This window comes from Anopheles funestus, chromosome 2RL, assembly GCF_943734845.2.
Source record: "Anopheles funestus chromosome 2RL, idAnoFuneDA-416_04, whole genome shotgun sequence".
Lineage (NCBI taxonomy): Eukaryota > Metazoa > Arthropoda > Insecta > Diptera > Culicidae > Anopheles > Anopheles funestus.
In genome coordinates this window covers 96,306,012-96,323,561 of record NC_064598.1, presented here as the reverse complement: position 1 = coordinate 96,323,561, position 17,550 = coordinate 96,306,012, and the positions used below count along the sequence as shown (strand labels likewise).

Genomic DNA, 17,550 nt, shown 5'->3' with positions numbered 1-17,550 from the left:
TAATCAGACCGAAGGGCAAATTGGAGATCACATTCCAAAACTGTTTGGCTAGCAACAGATAGAAAAACGATGACTAAGACATTTTGTCCAAGCCCAACGTACGTACACACCTACGACAACTTTTGGGGGGGGGGAAAGGACATCGTAAATAGGACCTAAAATGTTTTCTCGCCCCCTTCTTTTTGGCACATGGCGTGGTAGGTGAGTGACAAATTTCTGCTTTTAAAGGCATTTGCCGAAACCCGAAAGATGATTTTTCACGTAAGGAAAACAGCAACCAAGGCCGTAAATTAACAAGTTTTGCAATCAGGGCTTATTCTGCGTGTAAGCTGTTAAGCAATGAGGTTAAAATGGAGTGGGAAAGTATTGTTACAAAACAATCTTTATAGGGATTAGAAGGCTAGGTGCTATGCTAAGTGCTATGAAGAGAGCATGACGTTGTGTAACATGAATTTAATATGGAAAGTTAAACGAATTGAACAGAAAACTAATATTAATAAAAAAAAGTAAGCTTTAATTTAAACACGCCTTCGTATTTGTGAGGTATTCCGTCAAATAATATTCGCTAAAATGGCTGTAAATAAATCAAATCACTTTTCGTTGGCATTTCGCTGAAATAAATTCAACGGAAAAGAAGATTTTCCAAAATCAATTTACGCCCAACATCCATGCCACTTGTTGATGGAATTTCGATAAAATTTTTTCCCCAATATCCCTTCGGGGCCGTTCGGAGCATTCGTTTCATCCTCCGCAAAGAGCAAACATTTGCATTCCAGCGAACACACCACGGTACCTTGTGTCGTGTGTACAAGCAAACATGTCTCTGTCTGCGCTCGATTCTCGAAGAGACGGACCGGGCACAATGCCCTGCCGGGCAGGTTAACTCTCTGGCCTAGAAGTAGTTCCACTACGCCGTCGACAGTGCATCGCTGATTCGTGATCATCCGGTACGTGCACGCACATGCACGTACGTCGTGTTTAACGCAACATAATGTTGTTTGTACAACTTTTCAGCATCTCAAAGTAAAAAAAAACACATAAAATCGTTGCATGGAGAAGATGGTTCCAAGCTTGCCGTTAGCACATTGACCTAAGCAGGTTCTTTTGGTTGGACATACGTTTTTCGGTCATACTTCGGGTATTACTCCGAGCTTACCACGGCTGGCTGGACACGACATTAACGAATGACAACCAAAAACCGACCGAAAGTAACTGCTGGCAGAACCACCGGTAAAGCTCCCTGTAGTGTGCGTTCTAACGGAAAATGCAAACATTACCAATTATCCCGGAACCCCGGAGGGGAACGCTGGAATTTGGCTACTCCACCAAGAAAGTCGTACACCGTGTTAAGAGAAGGCAAAAATTTAAAAAATAGTAAAATAAACATTCCGACCAAAAAAAAACAGTACGGTACACGAAAAAGCACCATATTTGTCCACTTTCTCTTAAAACAGACCTCCAACGTGTGGCCGTTTGTGTGGAAAAGTTTTTTAGAACACATTCCTAAACCACACACCATCGGGCACCCGAGCAGTTTACGGTGTTTTGGGGCGATCATGCGGTGAAAAAGCCCGCGCGAAGCCAAGCCGCTAATCGGATCGAGCTCAGTCTAGTGGAACATGACCTGTACTGCATGACATTCAAAGAATGTCTTCTACGCTGCCCGAAGACACGCACAACGGCCGAGCAAACGGAATAGTTCCCTCCTCGGATAGTTCGTTAGCTCGTGCAAAACCACCGGACCGGAAACCGAGACTGACAACCGCTTGTCATCAAGCGTCTTGTGGGGGGGTGCTAGCTTCTCCAGCACGAACTGCTCGGTCCATCTTCCGACACACGACACCGCAAAACGAAACAATCGGAAGGTTAGAAAGAGGCAAAAACAAGGCACACACAATCGTACGAAAATGGTCACAAAGAGGCTAAAGACATTTGAGGGGCTAAATGTGAGGCCCTGCCTTAGACAAACGAGTCGGCCCTCCGGGCTACCGTCGCATAATACACCAAAATGACACATTTTACTTACTGGATAATGCGCCTCCTTGCTTCCCGGGTCGGGGTTTTCCACTCTTCCCGTGTCACGTGGAACGACGGATGGTAAAGACGGTTGCTACAAATGCCGGAAAAAAATGTTCCTCCTTTGTGTCTGTTTCTGGTGTGGCTGAGGACTTTAATCAGCCGGTTCCTTCCGTGGTTTCTTGGCAGCGAATCAGCGAACCACAAAGTTTATCCACCCAACTTCGAAGATGGGTGGTACGGGAGCTGGAAGGATAAAAACATAAAAATAAGCATAATGAGCGGTACCGTACTGAAATGAATAAATTACACTGCATTTAGCATAGAACAAAAGAACACTTTCATTCGGTTGCGGTTGGATTAAATGTAAGTAAAGTCACACATCGCTGGCACCGTGGCACGAAAGAAAGTGAAGGTCAGTAGTTTTTTTTTTCAACAGTCATTAATATTCAAAAAAATATGCAATATGATCAAATGGGCAGAATTATAATGTGCCGCAGGAACCGCATTAAAATTGAAAAGAAATTACTGTTGAAAAACAAAAACGCCTAAAGGTATGCAATAATGTAACAACTCGGCTTAAATATCGTTTTCGGCGAACAAAAGACAATCAAAGACATTACGCTAGTACTAAACAAATTTCTACAGTCTCTGGTGAAGATCATTTTATAAAGAAGCTGCTAAGTTAAACTTCTCCTCTAAAGCTTCTTTTAATCCGGCGCCATACTTAGTCAAACGCGAACTTTCTTTCTTCGCGCTCTATTTGCAGGTAAGATTAAACGTGGAATATAATCTTCTGGCTCAAAAAAACTTTCCTGCCAGCATTAAAGCATCCCATCCCGAAAAGGAAGGAAGAATGATCTTATCTAATATTAAGCAATGGTAGCGTGCAATACTTAAAGGTGCAACGCCGTCCACATTGCTGTAAATGCGGTGTGATTTATTGTTTCCCGTGCTTCTTCAACGGTACAACAGCACGAACGTAACTAAGAAATCCTTTCGGACGCAAATATGCTTCCGTCCTTTTTTTTTCATAGCTTCCTTCACCGGCCAAGCCAGAAAGCCATTCCAGAAGCTCGTTCCACTTCATCTAATCGCATTCCGTTCATCTGCTACCGATAGCGACTCGAGTCACACAACCTCCGTCGGGGGCTTCCTGGAGTGATTTGGGATCTTGCAAAATAGGACACACACACGAAAGCACATAGTGACAGTTCTGTAGTGCCGCTGGTGCTTAGACATTTTTCTTAGATTTCCCCAGTGGAAAACACAAACTTTCCCACCCGACTAAAAGCATTGTCGTGGAATTTCGAGACTTTTATTCATTTTTTATCCACTCTTGGGGGGTTTTCTTTTCTAAGGTTCATTTATGTCACCGTAAGTGAGGAAGCAAACAACAAAAAAAAGCTGAACGGAACACAATTGCATTTTCAAAAGTGTTCGCCAGTACTCGCCACATCGCACTTCATTCACACGCTGGTGTGAATCGACGCCAAAGACACCCTCCAAGCATGGAACGTCCTTCACGGAAAGGCTTCATTTCCTTTTCGCTGAGCATGCGGTATCATTTTCACCGAGCCAACGAGTTTGTGTGCTTTCAGTGCGCATCTACTCTGCCGTTTTCGCGAATGGAATGTGCAACGTTGAAGCTTTAAAGCACACCTCACACTACCGCCAAAACAAGCCGATGTATGCAGTTTTTTTTTGTGGGTCGATATAGCTGTGGCTGTTGTCTTCCATTTGGGTAGCATTACGAACGGGTTCAAACATTCATACGTGATGGAAGCGTCAAGTGGTTGTAGTGGTTTTCCACCGTAAAGTATCGGCTTGTTCAGTGTAACTGTAACCTGCACCCATGGCTGCACGATGGTGCTTTTTAATTGATTGATTTTTCGTTCGCTCATTCTCGTATGCTAATTTTCACCAATTGTTCCCCATTGGTGCTTTTGTTTTACCTTCCACAGTATCACCCCAATCCCAAAACAATGTTGCCGCCTCGATAGAAAAAAAAACCAGGGCACCACAATTAAGCCAGAAGAAGTAATTAAAATGTCAGAGAAAATTTTGTGCTAACGTTCGGGTTACCTCTCGAACTAAAAATCTGCTTCTGCTTGTGATTTTGTTGATGACGATCATTAAATGGTATGGCAAGTTGATAACCGCACCTTCAGTGTCTCACCGACCGACGATTCAATCGACCTAATTTAGAACGCAATATGTTGCTCATTAGCCAAAAAACCCCGGCACCGGTAGAAGCTACAACATACTCCAGAGCAAGCAGCGAAAGCAATTACATGTACGTTGACGCAAGATGCACATTTGCAGTGACATGAATTTTCGCTTTCCGTGTGACATTCACATGTTCCACATTAGCGTAATAAATTTGTCCTATATTCGCAATGTGAAAAAGCTTGCACGAAGGAGACGAGAAATGTTTGCAGCTCTAACATTATCAAAATAACCAATAGGGAAAGCTTCAATCTTCAACTTTTCATCCATGCCATCGATTGCTTTCTACGAATGCAAGAGCCTGCTCCTCATCGTATGCTCATAATAATCATCCTTCGAGCAGGGTCATTAAAATCATCCCAATAATCCCATCCTTATTAATCCTCAAGTAAACGGCTAGACCACCAGAGAGTGAAATGGCCCCCTGGTCTTCTACTACTTGTTTTTTCCCTTCCATTCTTACCATGAGCAACTTGGATTGGAGCTTTAAAGATGTGCTAAAATAAATATGGTAGAAATTAAATTTTATTCGCCCAATTAAAAGCTGCTCGACCCATGTTGGTCTGTCACTACTTGTTGGTCTGAACAAGTATCCCACTTGTTTCGCGACACACGACGAGAAATAATCTTACCGAAGCGAGGAAATTCGAACGCATCTTTCTTCACCATTGGCGCAGTTTTCATTAATGAACTTGTTTCTGTGGTCCACACAGGCACACACAACACAGATTCCGCTAGGAACTAGACCAAAATGGTGCCGAATCGAAGAAAACAACAACGAAACTAAAATGGAAAGTTATGATGCTGTAGCTTAACACTTTATGCTGCCCTCTTAGGATCGCGGTTCGCTGATTGGCAATTTTTCGGCCGATGTGCGATCGTAAATTGTGCTCATTATGTGCGATCTGTGAGGGGGGAAAGTGTGAGTGTACGTGCGGGATATTGAAGCCGTCGGTATAAAGGGTAGGACCACAGCATTCAACAATGTTTGGTGCCTATAAGAAGACCCTGTTAATGAAATACTTTGGAGTTTGAAGATATAATGTTTTTATATTTCTAAGTGTTTCGCTTTTTTCGTTTGTTACTTCCCTTCAGGCTACTGCTAAAACTGCTCGAAATATTATTATTGAGGTCTATTGGCTTTGAAACCCTCGGTCCATCAGCAGCATAGCGGGTTTTGGTTCGCTCTCTCTCGCTCTCTCTGTCCGGAGGTTGCGGGAATCCATTTAGTGAAGCATAATCTCACATCACGACCTAAACACCTGGTGGAAGCGACAGAAGAAGCATCGCTGCACGCCAATAGTGTGCATAATAGATGAAGTCGAGCCCCGTGTACCGTTTGGTCGAGAAAATACCATTCTCCACTTCGCCAGCTAATTACTGAGGCTTGCGAGTGATTGATGAGACCGCTTAAAAGGGGTTCAGTTGTAAAGGATTTGCCGAAAATTATGATTACTACCGCACCGAGGCGATGGCGTGCAATAGTGCTGCTAATAATATGCCACAGTTTATATTGTTTGTGCGGAAGAAGCTGCACCAAACAAAAAAAAAAACAAACTCCCGACCGACACAGCATGATCGTTTGGAGCAGGAAAGAAAAACAGATTATGTATTACATTACTTTAACATTACATTTTGTACCAAAGTGATTTCAAACGTTATTAGCATGCGGTTCCTTTCACAAAACGGTTCAATTCATGTTTTTTTTTGCTTTTGCTTCGTGAACGCTTTTACTTCATAAAACGAATGTAAATCACGTGTAAAATCATTAGAGAGTAATAAAAAAGACATTGAAATGACTTCACTGTGGCACGGGTTTGGCAGTCGTAACTGACGTTAATAAAACAATCAGATGAGCTTGATGTGCTGAAGAATGGTACACTGTTGGAAATAAGTATAACAATGTTTGTCTTTATTTATTTTTGGAGAGGAAAATTCTTACTTTAATTACTGATATCATAATAAGCTCCAAAATCCATAACCACAATAGAAAATTCTAGCATTTTCCACCGTTTGACTCAACAAAACAAACGGGTGTTAGGTACCTCTTTATTATCATCATCATCCTACTCATCATTTACTGTCGGGCTGGGCACATCTTCCGAATGATGTGCCTTACTCCGCAACGACAAGCTGTCCTTTCCTCTGGGAGTTTCTTCCAGATGCTACCCTTGTATTTTTTGCCTTATCACATCGTGTTATATAGAAACTTTTAATGAAAATGCACTCCACCAACAAGAAGTTGGCGTTTAACAACTACGGACACACGTCCCTTCTTTCGGGTGAGAGACCTCTGATGGAGTTATGTAGTCGACACTCTCACTGTTTCAAGGGAAAAGTAAATACAGTTTATAACGCAATTAATTTCAGCTAATTAGACATCGGCACGTACACACACACGCACACGCTGGGTGTACCACGGACCGATGATAAACCGTTGCGGATGAAGTTTTGATTGAGCTTTCGCGCGCGCTTTCGAGTATGTTCCGGTCTTGCTTGTTTGTTCTACCTTCCTGCCGAAAGAACAGTGCCGGCCGAACTGTTAATGGAAGGAAAATACATTGTACCTTGTTTATGTTACCGACAGATGTTTTAGCGAAGGTCAGATGGAGACAGAAGAAGAAGATAAATCGCTCTCTTACAGCAGCACTGTTGCTGGACATTGGTTTGATGGGAAAGTTTAATTTTATTTGTCAAGGGAATGTGTTCCGGGAAGGTACTCGTTCATTTCCTTCCGTTTATAGTATAATAGAAAGAAAGATTTGATAAAAAAGATTCAAATTTTTTCGACAAAACACTTGTTGCCTGTCGTACAATCGCAGAAACTGAAATGCAAATAAGAAAATTGATACAACAGTGGGCCTTCTACCGCAAAACAACATAAACCATCTCATCTCGTCTGCATAAATCATCACCAAATGATTGTAATGGCAAAGACCAGTGAGGGGTGGAAAACTGATTCAATATAACCCAGCAGCTGTTTATTTATTTTCGGTTTGCTTTGCTTTTTCCCGGGAAAATTGGACCACCTGCAAACTTCCACATGCTGCTCTGTCGGTTGCTATCGAAAGCTTCCTTCCATTTGGCTCGGAGCCACTTTTACAATCACACACATACACACCCAGTATACCATCCGAAAGCGTTGAGGGTGGTCAAATTTTCCTTTCATTTTCCATTAGCATTTTTCCAATTCCATTTCCACTATGCCGGGTTAGGACCGGCATACACAGCAAGGTCGCTATTATACGTTCGGGAATATTTACATTCGTAAACCGAGCTGTACGTACGACCAGGTGCGCGACCAGTGGCAGGTGAAAATAAAGCATACCTTTTCACCAATTACCACTGCCGCACGACCGGTACCGTAAGAGCACGAGCGCTCGTGCGCGCCTTACCTTTTAATTTTCCCCGGGAATTTTCATGCGGCACGCGGACACAAACATTCAAACATCAAAACACCGCATTCATGTAAAAGATGAAAATGAACAAAATGGTTAAAAAAAACACACAATTTCCAACCATCAGCCAGCCCTTCCCCACATCAACCCTGCACCATGCCTCCCAACAGCCGTTCTCGGGCAGGGGTGTGTTCGGGTAGCACAGTAATGGAAATAAAAAGAAATTTTGGCTTGATTGTGTTGTGGCTTTTAATAAAATTAACATGAACCACCCATTCCGAGAGAACGGAGCTTTTCGTGAGATAATTAACACACACACACACACGAGCTCCTCCACATACGAACGAGCTGCAGATCATTTAGGCAGTTCAAAGATTCAAAGCTGCGTTGTCCACACGGAACGATTATGCACAATCCCGTCCCTAATTGACATGTCGCTCAGATTATGATCAAAACAATATTTGGAAGCTGTGCGCTTCATATTCTCCTGTTTTGCTGTTGCGCAACAGTGAACCATCTTTTATTATGTTAATTTAATTAAAATCTTTACGAAAATCATAACTTTCTTCTTTTGTGCTGTTCTGCATATTGTTAGCTTACTGCTGGCAACATTAAAGACGCAAATGAAAACGCATTGACATTTCTTATCACGATTCTATTATATTGTTTATGCACATGTATACCAGGCTGCTGGGAACGGTACATTCGGTAAACTATCCATCCCGCGGCAACGCGATGCGATTTTGCTTGGGAAGCGCTTTTTAAAACTATCTTGGAACGAAACAATGCACAACAGTGGCATCGTAACCAAATGAGGTTCCAACTCTAGAAGAAGAAACATCCCGAGACAGAATGTAGCCGTTCATTGCCAAGCTGGTGTGAAACATGTAAAATGTAATTTTCCCAACCCAACCCGGTGCAACAATGTGTACGGGATAAGCAACGGAAAAGCTAATAGAAATTAAATGCTTGCTGTACTAGTGCGTTTTTTTGTGTGTCGCCATGGTGCACAATTTAATGCGTTGAAAACTGTAAAGAAAGTGTGTCTACAGTGCGAGTGATGAACTCTTGTGAAAATAAAAATATTTTGCATTGTTGGCTCTGCTATCAGATAATTCCGAAAATACCAATTACAGTCTTTAGTACAGGTAAAAAAATATTAAAGATATTTTCCTTATATTACTACCAAATGCTATAAAAAAATCATAGAAAGAACCTATCTGGGTTTAAATATGAATCACTTTTGCTGCGTTACACCACAGTGCACTGCTTATTATTTATACTTTGCCATATAAATGAAACATTAATAATGCAAAATGACAGACACGATACACGTCGATGAAACCGTACAAAAGGAAAAGGGGAAACTCAGCACCAAACACCCTACAACATTCGCATCCTTGATGGGCGCATCGGCCGGACAGGTGACCCAAATCCCGGCGCACAGAACCACAAGATACGGTCCCTACGATCCATTTCAAACCTACGAGACTGGCAGAACAATACCGATGTGACTTCAGGTTGAAGTCTTTAATTTCCTGCCGGTTTTTTTCCATCAGTTCCCTTCTAAAAAAAGGGTAACAGAATACAATGTCGTCAGCGGTACCGTGTGCTAGTGGGCCGACAGGTTTAAAACAGTAGCGTACCGTACCGTTAAATTCATACCAACAGGAAATGCATACTGTTTCGGTTGGTCCTTCATACCCAGGATGACCGTATTGTCTGTTGCGGTGAACAATTAACGCTAGGGACCCTTCTCAACGTATTATTAATCGCCAGGTGCTACTGTCCAGCTCGTCCCAAAGCTTGACGATAAAAAATGATACGTTTTAGAAGAATAAAAGAAATACGAACCCAAAACAAACGAATGCTGGTACGCTGGAATCAAAAGTCGGAAAAGATGGGCGAAAATTAAAAATACAAAATGAGATGAAAGAAAATTGTTACAGGCGGTATGGAAACTTTCAAAGGTTTCGTGGTTTTTGTCCGAATCTGGATCAATTACAATCATAAAAAAGCTTCAAACTCTTCCCAAACAAGTTAATAAAAAGACGTAAAATTGCAAAGTATTATAAATTTCCTAATGAAAATAGGATCATTTTGGTTAAAGTTATCGAATCGCTCATCATTTTTTACTCTTCCATCGCTTTAGCCATTGCCATTAGCCATTTTAATATTTGCTCTTCATTCCGAGCAGATATTAAAATCGAATACATAAGCTTATCGTAGGAAAATATGTTGCCCGATGGTATGGTTTCTTTATTGCACGAAAGCAATAAACAAGCAGCTCGCCTGTGCAATTACGCCGAATCGTTTCCACCTTCACCGACCACAACAGCTTAATCCTAACGGGCGCAACAACAAAAAAACAGCTTGGTCACAATTTGTTTAATCGAACTCGCCCTTTTCCCGAAGGAAAATCGTGCTTGGAAGTGGGGTGTACAGGAGTTTGATGGAAATTTGATTAAATCATAATCAATAGCAGCATTATGTTTGCTTCATAAAAAGCAAATATGTTAATTAAATGTTTACTCATTTCTAAGCTAAGTTGCTTTCTACAGATTAATAAAATCACCAACCTAATAATCATTTCAGCTCTCGGTTGGGGTATCACAGTCTCGCCCTGAGGGAGAATATACAAATAGTTATTGCCTTCTAGCTAGGCAAAACGTACAAGCTAGCGAATGAGATACAGTGCGATACTGGTACAATTCTACTTTCCTCCATACCATTTTGACCAAGGTCAGCCATAAATCGATCATTGCCTCGTCAACGTTGGCTATTTATGGGTTCTGTTTTTGTCCTTCAGAGACGCCTTTGCTTACGCCAGTCTTTGGCAGTCTTATTCACTCAAACAAAGAGGTAATGATTCAACCAGCTCCTCAGGACAATCAGGACATTTATAGTGTGTTTTGCAGTAACAAAGAAAAGTTTTAACCACAAAAAAACCCTAACCCAAAAACATTTTTTCTTGCCAAGTATAACATTTTGTGCAAAAGTGTAGAATAGTATGTTTTATTTATTGTACTTTAGCATCATTTTCCACTTCATACCTTCCACTAGTTACATCCCACACACACACACATCAAGGAAATGCCTTGCAGCCGGAAGTACGTTTTTATTAGGCTTTTAAGGATTCCATCGCCATTCGTCCGGAGCAACTCCACATCCGAAAATACTCCGTTACAACCGACCCAAATTGAAGCCTTTCAAACTGTAGCCCTGCGCCATTACATCCTTCTTCGAATCCTTTTAGAGAAAACTTTCGCTCTGGCGAGTGAGCTATTGGGAATCATTTGTACAGATCCCATATCTCTCCATCCAGTCCAAAAAGGCGGTGAAGTTTCGGTACGGAAACAGTTTTCTACAAACCCTTTTCGGTTCTTTTTTACGTTGGGATTTCGAGACATTTCCCAGGCCTTAGGTTTCCGACATGATTCGGGCGTGTTCCTCGACGTAACTCGATCACAAGTGCATTTCAAAGGATTCTCCAAAGAATTCCGCTTGCGATTGGTTTGTCAGACGGAATTGGTGGGGGTTTCGTGCTCTAAAAACCGTTCAACGCTTCAATGAAGATAAATGTTATCTATGGTGCGGCAATTGTCAATATTTATTACCGTTGAGAACACGATTCACCTTCCCGGGATGTGAACGCAATCGGCAAGCTAGAGCTACATAGCTTGCTTCGCAAAACCCCCGGCTCCAAGGTTCCAGCAAAAACAGAACCGATCGTACTCAAATATTTATGGTCGAAGCGAGTGATTTTTTCCAACGAAATGGAAATAAATTATTGACTGTTTTCTGTTTGTTGTATGATGCGAACCAAAAATACAATTTATTATTTAAATTTGACCCGATTGTTTTATAGCGGACTGGATTGGATTATGCTTGAGTGAGCTCTTTTTTAGCTCATCGCATTGGCAATGTTTTCGATTTTGTCAACAAATTTGTTACATAGTCCCGGCCAGGGCACAAAAAAAAACAAAACAAAAAGTAAACAACACACGCTTGTCGAGTAGTTCTCGAAACCTTTACGTTATCGTATCGGTGCGGTGCCGGCAATGTAATAAAACTGAACATTCTTTCAAACTTTTGCGCTCCATTCACTCCTCACCTTGAGATTGCCATCGTCCTACGCAAGAGATCGGCATGGCCAGGTACACATATCTCGAAGGCCCTCGCCGCTGTAATCAGTGTAATGTCAAGCTGTTGGTCAGAATGTAATCCGGTCAGTTTCACTGCTGTCGCCCGTACAATTCCAACAGCATCTCACGGCGAACATAAGGACCAACTCTCAGCACAACAACTTTGCCAGACGCCAGACACCGTAGGAGGCATTGTCCATTTTAGTTTCGTATCCGTCTGGATGTGCGTTATCTGTACACCCAAACCGGGGACTGTCCCCGTCGACACTGTGGGCCTTAAGGTTGCGCACTGTTTTGTGCTGTTTTTTCCCTTTGCTTCTCGTATGCTTTTCATAATTATTTCCCAAACTAAGGGTGACAATCGAAGAGATTGCAAGCAGCATGGAAGGTACCGCCGTCGCCGCCGGTGCCTTACGCCTGAGCCAAACAACGTGGTACGCCCGAAAGCCGGAGACAAAACATGCATGACACTAACATGCCTTAATTGCAACGGGTCAAGTAGGAGTGCAAAGCGAACTGACATCCATTTGCTAGCTTCTACCGGGAAGGGACGACGCAATACAACACCCCGGAGCATACTCACTGACTGGGGGTGTGACATCAATGTGACATAAGATAAACCGTACCGTGGTGTAAGAAAACAACCCGAACCTATCGAGGAACCCGGAGCGTGTGGCTCCGGCAAAACAAAACGAAGGTGTATGGAAGGTAAAATAAAAGTCAGCAACACGTAGCGCCGAGTCGTTGGTGTTCTGGTTTTTGGAGGTTGGAACTGAAAACTCCCACTGAGATGTCAGGGCAGGATATTGGACATCGTCATTGGCCACGGAAGTCTATGATCCTGTCCCTTCCAGTAAGACATCGTTTAATGAGTTCCGATCGTTTGGGTGACTTCGGGAAAAGGGAGTAAAACGGGATCCACATGAAAATCTTCCAGATCCGGTAGCTGAACTTCGACCGACGAAAGGGATTTGGATACAAATCTGGTAATGAAAACCTTTTTCCTCCACCCGCGGGCTTAACCCCCGTTTAATTTCAACGAGTATATCTCGAAAGCACATCCAAAGAGAAAGGAGCCTGCAAGATTCAGTACAAAAACCAAGTACCTTTCATCCCTGTGAAGAGTTTCGATGAGAAGGCCTGTTTCTTGACTCTTCTGGAATAAATTATTCACCAAGACCAAGGCGAACTATCGCCCAAGTGCTATAGTTTTCTGCTCTACCCAATTCAGCCTCCGTCTCGAGCAGCGAGCGAAAAGATGTTCCCCGGGATACCCTTTTACCCTTTCAATCAACGGACGGTTTCGCGCGGATGTGCTACGTGACCTATTCTTGAACGTCGCCAGAAAATGAGCAATCTGCGGTTGATGGCTGTGAAAGGCTAGAAGGCACGGGGCTTTTTGGAATATTTGGACGGAAAACTTTCGCCACCGTTGCGGCCGTCACACAACGATGTTGTTTCATCCCCAACATAAAGCCACCGTGTTTACGGCGTGACCCTTCCGCTACATGGCGTCCAACGAATGCTAGCGATGAGATTGAAGATTCATTTGTATACTTTTTCTTTCATCGCGAGCTAGTTTCCACTTTTAGGATCGCATCGCGGACAGATGTCGGGCACGATCTTTAGCGCACGATACTGCGTTCGAGTAAATTAGTATGTCGACCACAGAGCGCCATGCAGAAACAGTTTGCCTGTCGGTTCACGCTGATTGTGCAACTGATTTAGTATCGGATTGTTTCACCGCGTCAGGTAGGAACGACGCACCGTGCCACCTAACCGATGGGTGCTGGGAACACGGGTTTAATTGAGTTTTGCGCTAGGACAAGCGTGCTAAAGGGGATTATTTGCAATGCTAACGCATTCTATCGCTTTCTCTAGCTGGTGATGGATGAAAAGTGCTTTTTTTTGTTTAAGATAACACCAAGCAGTAGCTGAAACCCATACTTGAGCAAATTGCTGTGTTGGATGAGAGAGGCGTTAGATGGAAAAAGATCTGGACGAACTGATTAAAATATTGAAAACAGATGTTACTTGTGATGTATATCTAATATAATGACAATCTGGTAAAGATAATTACTTTGAGCTACTTTTACTTTAAAGTCCAGAAATAAAGGGGCCTTCAAGATAAACGCGAGATAAACGAAAACACGAATGTTATTTATTTAAAAAAAACTTCTTTTCCTTTGGACCGTGAAGTTCTTGAGGATAAATAATATTCTTTAAATAATACTAAAAGTAAATTAAGGCTACAGATGGAAGCACATCATATTCAATCTAAAAGTCATTCGCAGTCATGCTTCACTGTACGCCATTTGATCCGCACTTCCAGCTCTGTAAAGTGCCAAGAATTATCTCCGATTTCCGGCTAACTTCACCATCACAGTAAATAAGCGACACAAAAAGCTCTTCTCAGAACGGAAACGAACCACTCCGGGGACAGCAGTAATGGATCAAAACTACCCCTTGTCACCCCGAAGGTTCGCCGTGGGAACGGATACCTCAAGGTCAGGACGCCAGCGATGTTCAGGCAGTGCAATAACCGTTGTGGCAAAAAGCAAATGCACCTTGTCCTGGTGGCGTTTGAAGCCTTTTATGCTTGCCTGTTTTTATTACGCTTCCTATCGAAACCGGTGAGCGCAGAACACCGATTCAGCGGAATGAAAATTCTTAACAGCTCAATCCCACTCGATCGTGCCTGTCACTATCGCACCAGAACAGCGAAGTCTCTGTACAATCCAGCGAGCATCATGGAACGCTAAAATTTAATTAAATCCTTTAACGACGTAACGTCTTCGTTGGCGGGTGGGGGGTTTTCGCCCGCGAAACAATAATGTTGAACGATTTTTCGTGGCACGACAAACGACTGCTCGCTACAAAATTGATAAACGTGTCGAAGCGTCGTATCGGTAGCACTGGCACACGTTCCATAAGAAGCTCGGGCAGCTATTTTCCACGATCAAGCGGAAATTGGAAAACGAAACTTATACCTTCACGATTGGAAACACATTTTTCCCACGCTACAACGAAGCTAGAAGCTGGAAGATGTTGAGTTCTTACCGGTTCGCTCTTTGCTGCACAGTTAATTCCCTTGAATCCTTATATCAAGGCAATGTGTTTCCCAAGCACCATATTGTACACGTGAGAATTTCTTCCCCTTTTTTTAACGCGTTTCTCAACGGGTGGTCGTTTTTGTAATAAAATAAATACATTCCCCAACCAGAAACCGTGTAAGACAATCATCACAACACTAACCAAACACAGCTCTCGTAGCCATGCGTCTACATAAACACATCATTTCGTCGTTTTTCTCTACGCGTTCCGCTCAGAACATTTTGCAAGCTAATCAGATTCGTCCGATCAGAATCGCTCAGGGGCCTATCGATAATCTTTATGTCTTGCGTACGAAAACACAACTGTGTGCCGCATTACCCGCTGCTTAATCAACGACCGTTTGTGACTCTTCTTTCGGCGAGCGCAGCGATAAAATCCTTTTGTCAGTCCGGTGGAGAAAAAAAAATCGCCAGCCCAAGAGCAGCTCCGATCGTTACGAACCAATCAAAACGGTGTTGGTGCCCGCCACCAGCCCTTTTTGTAAGGCCGCTTGAACTGTTCCGTTGAAGCAGTAAAATTTATGTCAAAATCCCGATCTCCAATGCCCTCCGAATCTGCCGGAACTCGTTCAATCGATTGCGAAATCGTCCCCGAGAAGACACCGGCAACACACCTGGGGCCTGGGGGTGGGGGGACCGGGTGGCTTGGGTAGATTCGCGCGGAAGATGACGTTGCTAATCATAACATCTCACCGCTCTATTCGATACACTCGGCGAGCAGAATCAAAGCACCGTGTGCCGCCACGACACGAAGAAAACTCCGCGACCCCAGCCAGTAAAACGGTCGTCATAAACTTTTTTATCCCTTCCCGCCCAAAAGCGTTTGGGAACGTTGCGAGTTAGCCCGAAAGGCTTGGCATACACATAAATCAACTCTGGCGCGTTCGTACTAAACAAATTTCCATTCCTTGGGCCGAATCTTTCCCCTTTCCCCTCACCCTTCTCACAAAAAGGCTCGATCCCAATTTTGCACGTCTTTGAGACCATTAATATAAGTCAGCGGCTTATCTGCGCGAATCGATCTGCGGCTGGTGGTACCCGAAGTCCAACACCAACTCCCCATTCCCCAACAGCATCATCATCATCATTATCATCATCACCACCATTTGCCGAATCGAGGACATCCCGAACATGACCCTGTGCCAACCGCGAGCACAAACCGATTCGAGCAATAAAAACCGACCCGAAGAACCTACCTTGTCTTGCCTATCACTTCCATCGCATTTCATCAAAACCAGAACTCCAGCACCCGACCCCGGCGGGGTGAGCAGATATCGAAGACCTCGGAGTTCCCGCGAAAGAGGGGTAAAAGAAAGACAATTCTTCACGTTCCTAAAAGATAAGCCCGACCCGGTCTGACTAGCAACGGTGGAACAGCTCAAAACAAAGGCACAAATCGGAGGCGGCCTACACGATCGCGAAGTTGCACACGGGGACCCAAAGTCTTCCAACGATAGGCAACTTTCTTTTCCAGTGCCATTCACGTACCATTCACTTCAGCACCGTCACCGTGTGACCCAGTGCTAGGGGTCGTATGACTTTTGCACTAAAACCCAATTACCGTTAAATAATGGATTAATTGTTGCGGACGTCGGCTCCGGACGCCGATGCCGGTGGAAGATCCATCAGCTTGAGGCACGTTTTATCGCAGTTCCTGCTCTAATCGTGGACCCGATTCTCGTTTAAATTATGCGACCCTTCCACTAGACGTGGCCTACTCGCGAGAATGGGTGGAAAGCTGACCTTATTCTAGCTTTGTTTACCTTTCTCAGATCACGTCGTCCATTTGCCAGAATTTTCGATCGTACAAGCGGCTCCTCCTGACTTCTTGGACCCTTCTCCAGAAACGCTTCCAAACTTTGCGTTGCGGCATCAAGTTAAGGGATTTATTTCTTTTCTAATTCTTTCGTTTACATTCCCATCACCGCATGTCAGCAAGTTTCTTCACCAGAACCCGACGGGTTCCTAATTAGACGCCATCCCAATCCGTCACGGTAGATTACGCTTTTGGGGGGGGGGGGGGGGGGGGGGGGCGCTGGGTGAAAATGGGTGGATTGTCATATCGTCTACTCCAGCCAGGCTCCGCCCGCTTTCAGTCGGAACCACCGTTAGACCTCTCCGGTGTAGATGAAAGCTCGCTTTAATCGCATCGACCCCGTCATACGCACGGTCCCGGGATGCGGATGATTGACACTACGGTTTCTTTTCTTACTGATCGTGCGGTCAACCAACCGCTCGGCAAACCGGACAGGTTCAATACGCCTGCAAAAGGTCCAGGCATTCCAGGCATTCGGACCGCGATGGCGTAATGCTATTATCGAGCGCGAAAGAAAGCGGTCTAATACCACACGGCCGGCTGCCCAGTTGTGACGTGAACCCGCTAGTCTAACGCCACTAATCCCGCACCCCGCGTGTGAAATCCGCAGGAATCAGATCGTAGCCCGTTAATTCTTTGCGCTGCGATCACACACGGTTACGGTTGGAAGATATTTTAATTTACCACCTTCGCTTGTACCGTTTTGGAGCGGTGCAAGTTGCACAGCAGCGTAACGATATTCGTCTCCAACGTAATCTGTCTTTTTTGTTATTTCTTTGCCGTTTGACGCGTCAATAAATCCCGGAAGAAGTCCAACAGTGCAGCAACGTGAG

At 43.8% G+C, this 17,550-nt stretch overlaps 1 protein-coding gene across 2 annotated transcripts in view; it reads right to left on the bottom strand.

Moving 5' to 3' along the window:
• Positions 1-17,550, bottom strand: part of LOC125763492 (uncharacterized) — a 57,979-nt gene that overhangs the window by 15,704 nt on the left and 24,725 nt on the right. For both annotated transcript variants that reach the window (XM_049426742.1, XM_049426743.1), the window contains exon 3: positions 2,027-2,262. The gene's annotated coding sequence lies outside the window, so the exon portion shown is untranslated. The remainder of the gene's footprint in view (positions 1-2,026; positions 2,263-17,550) is intronic.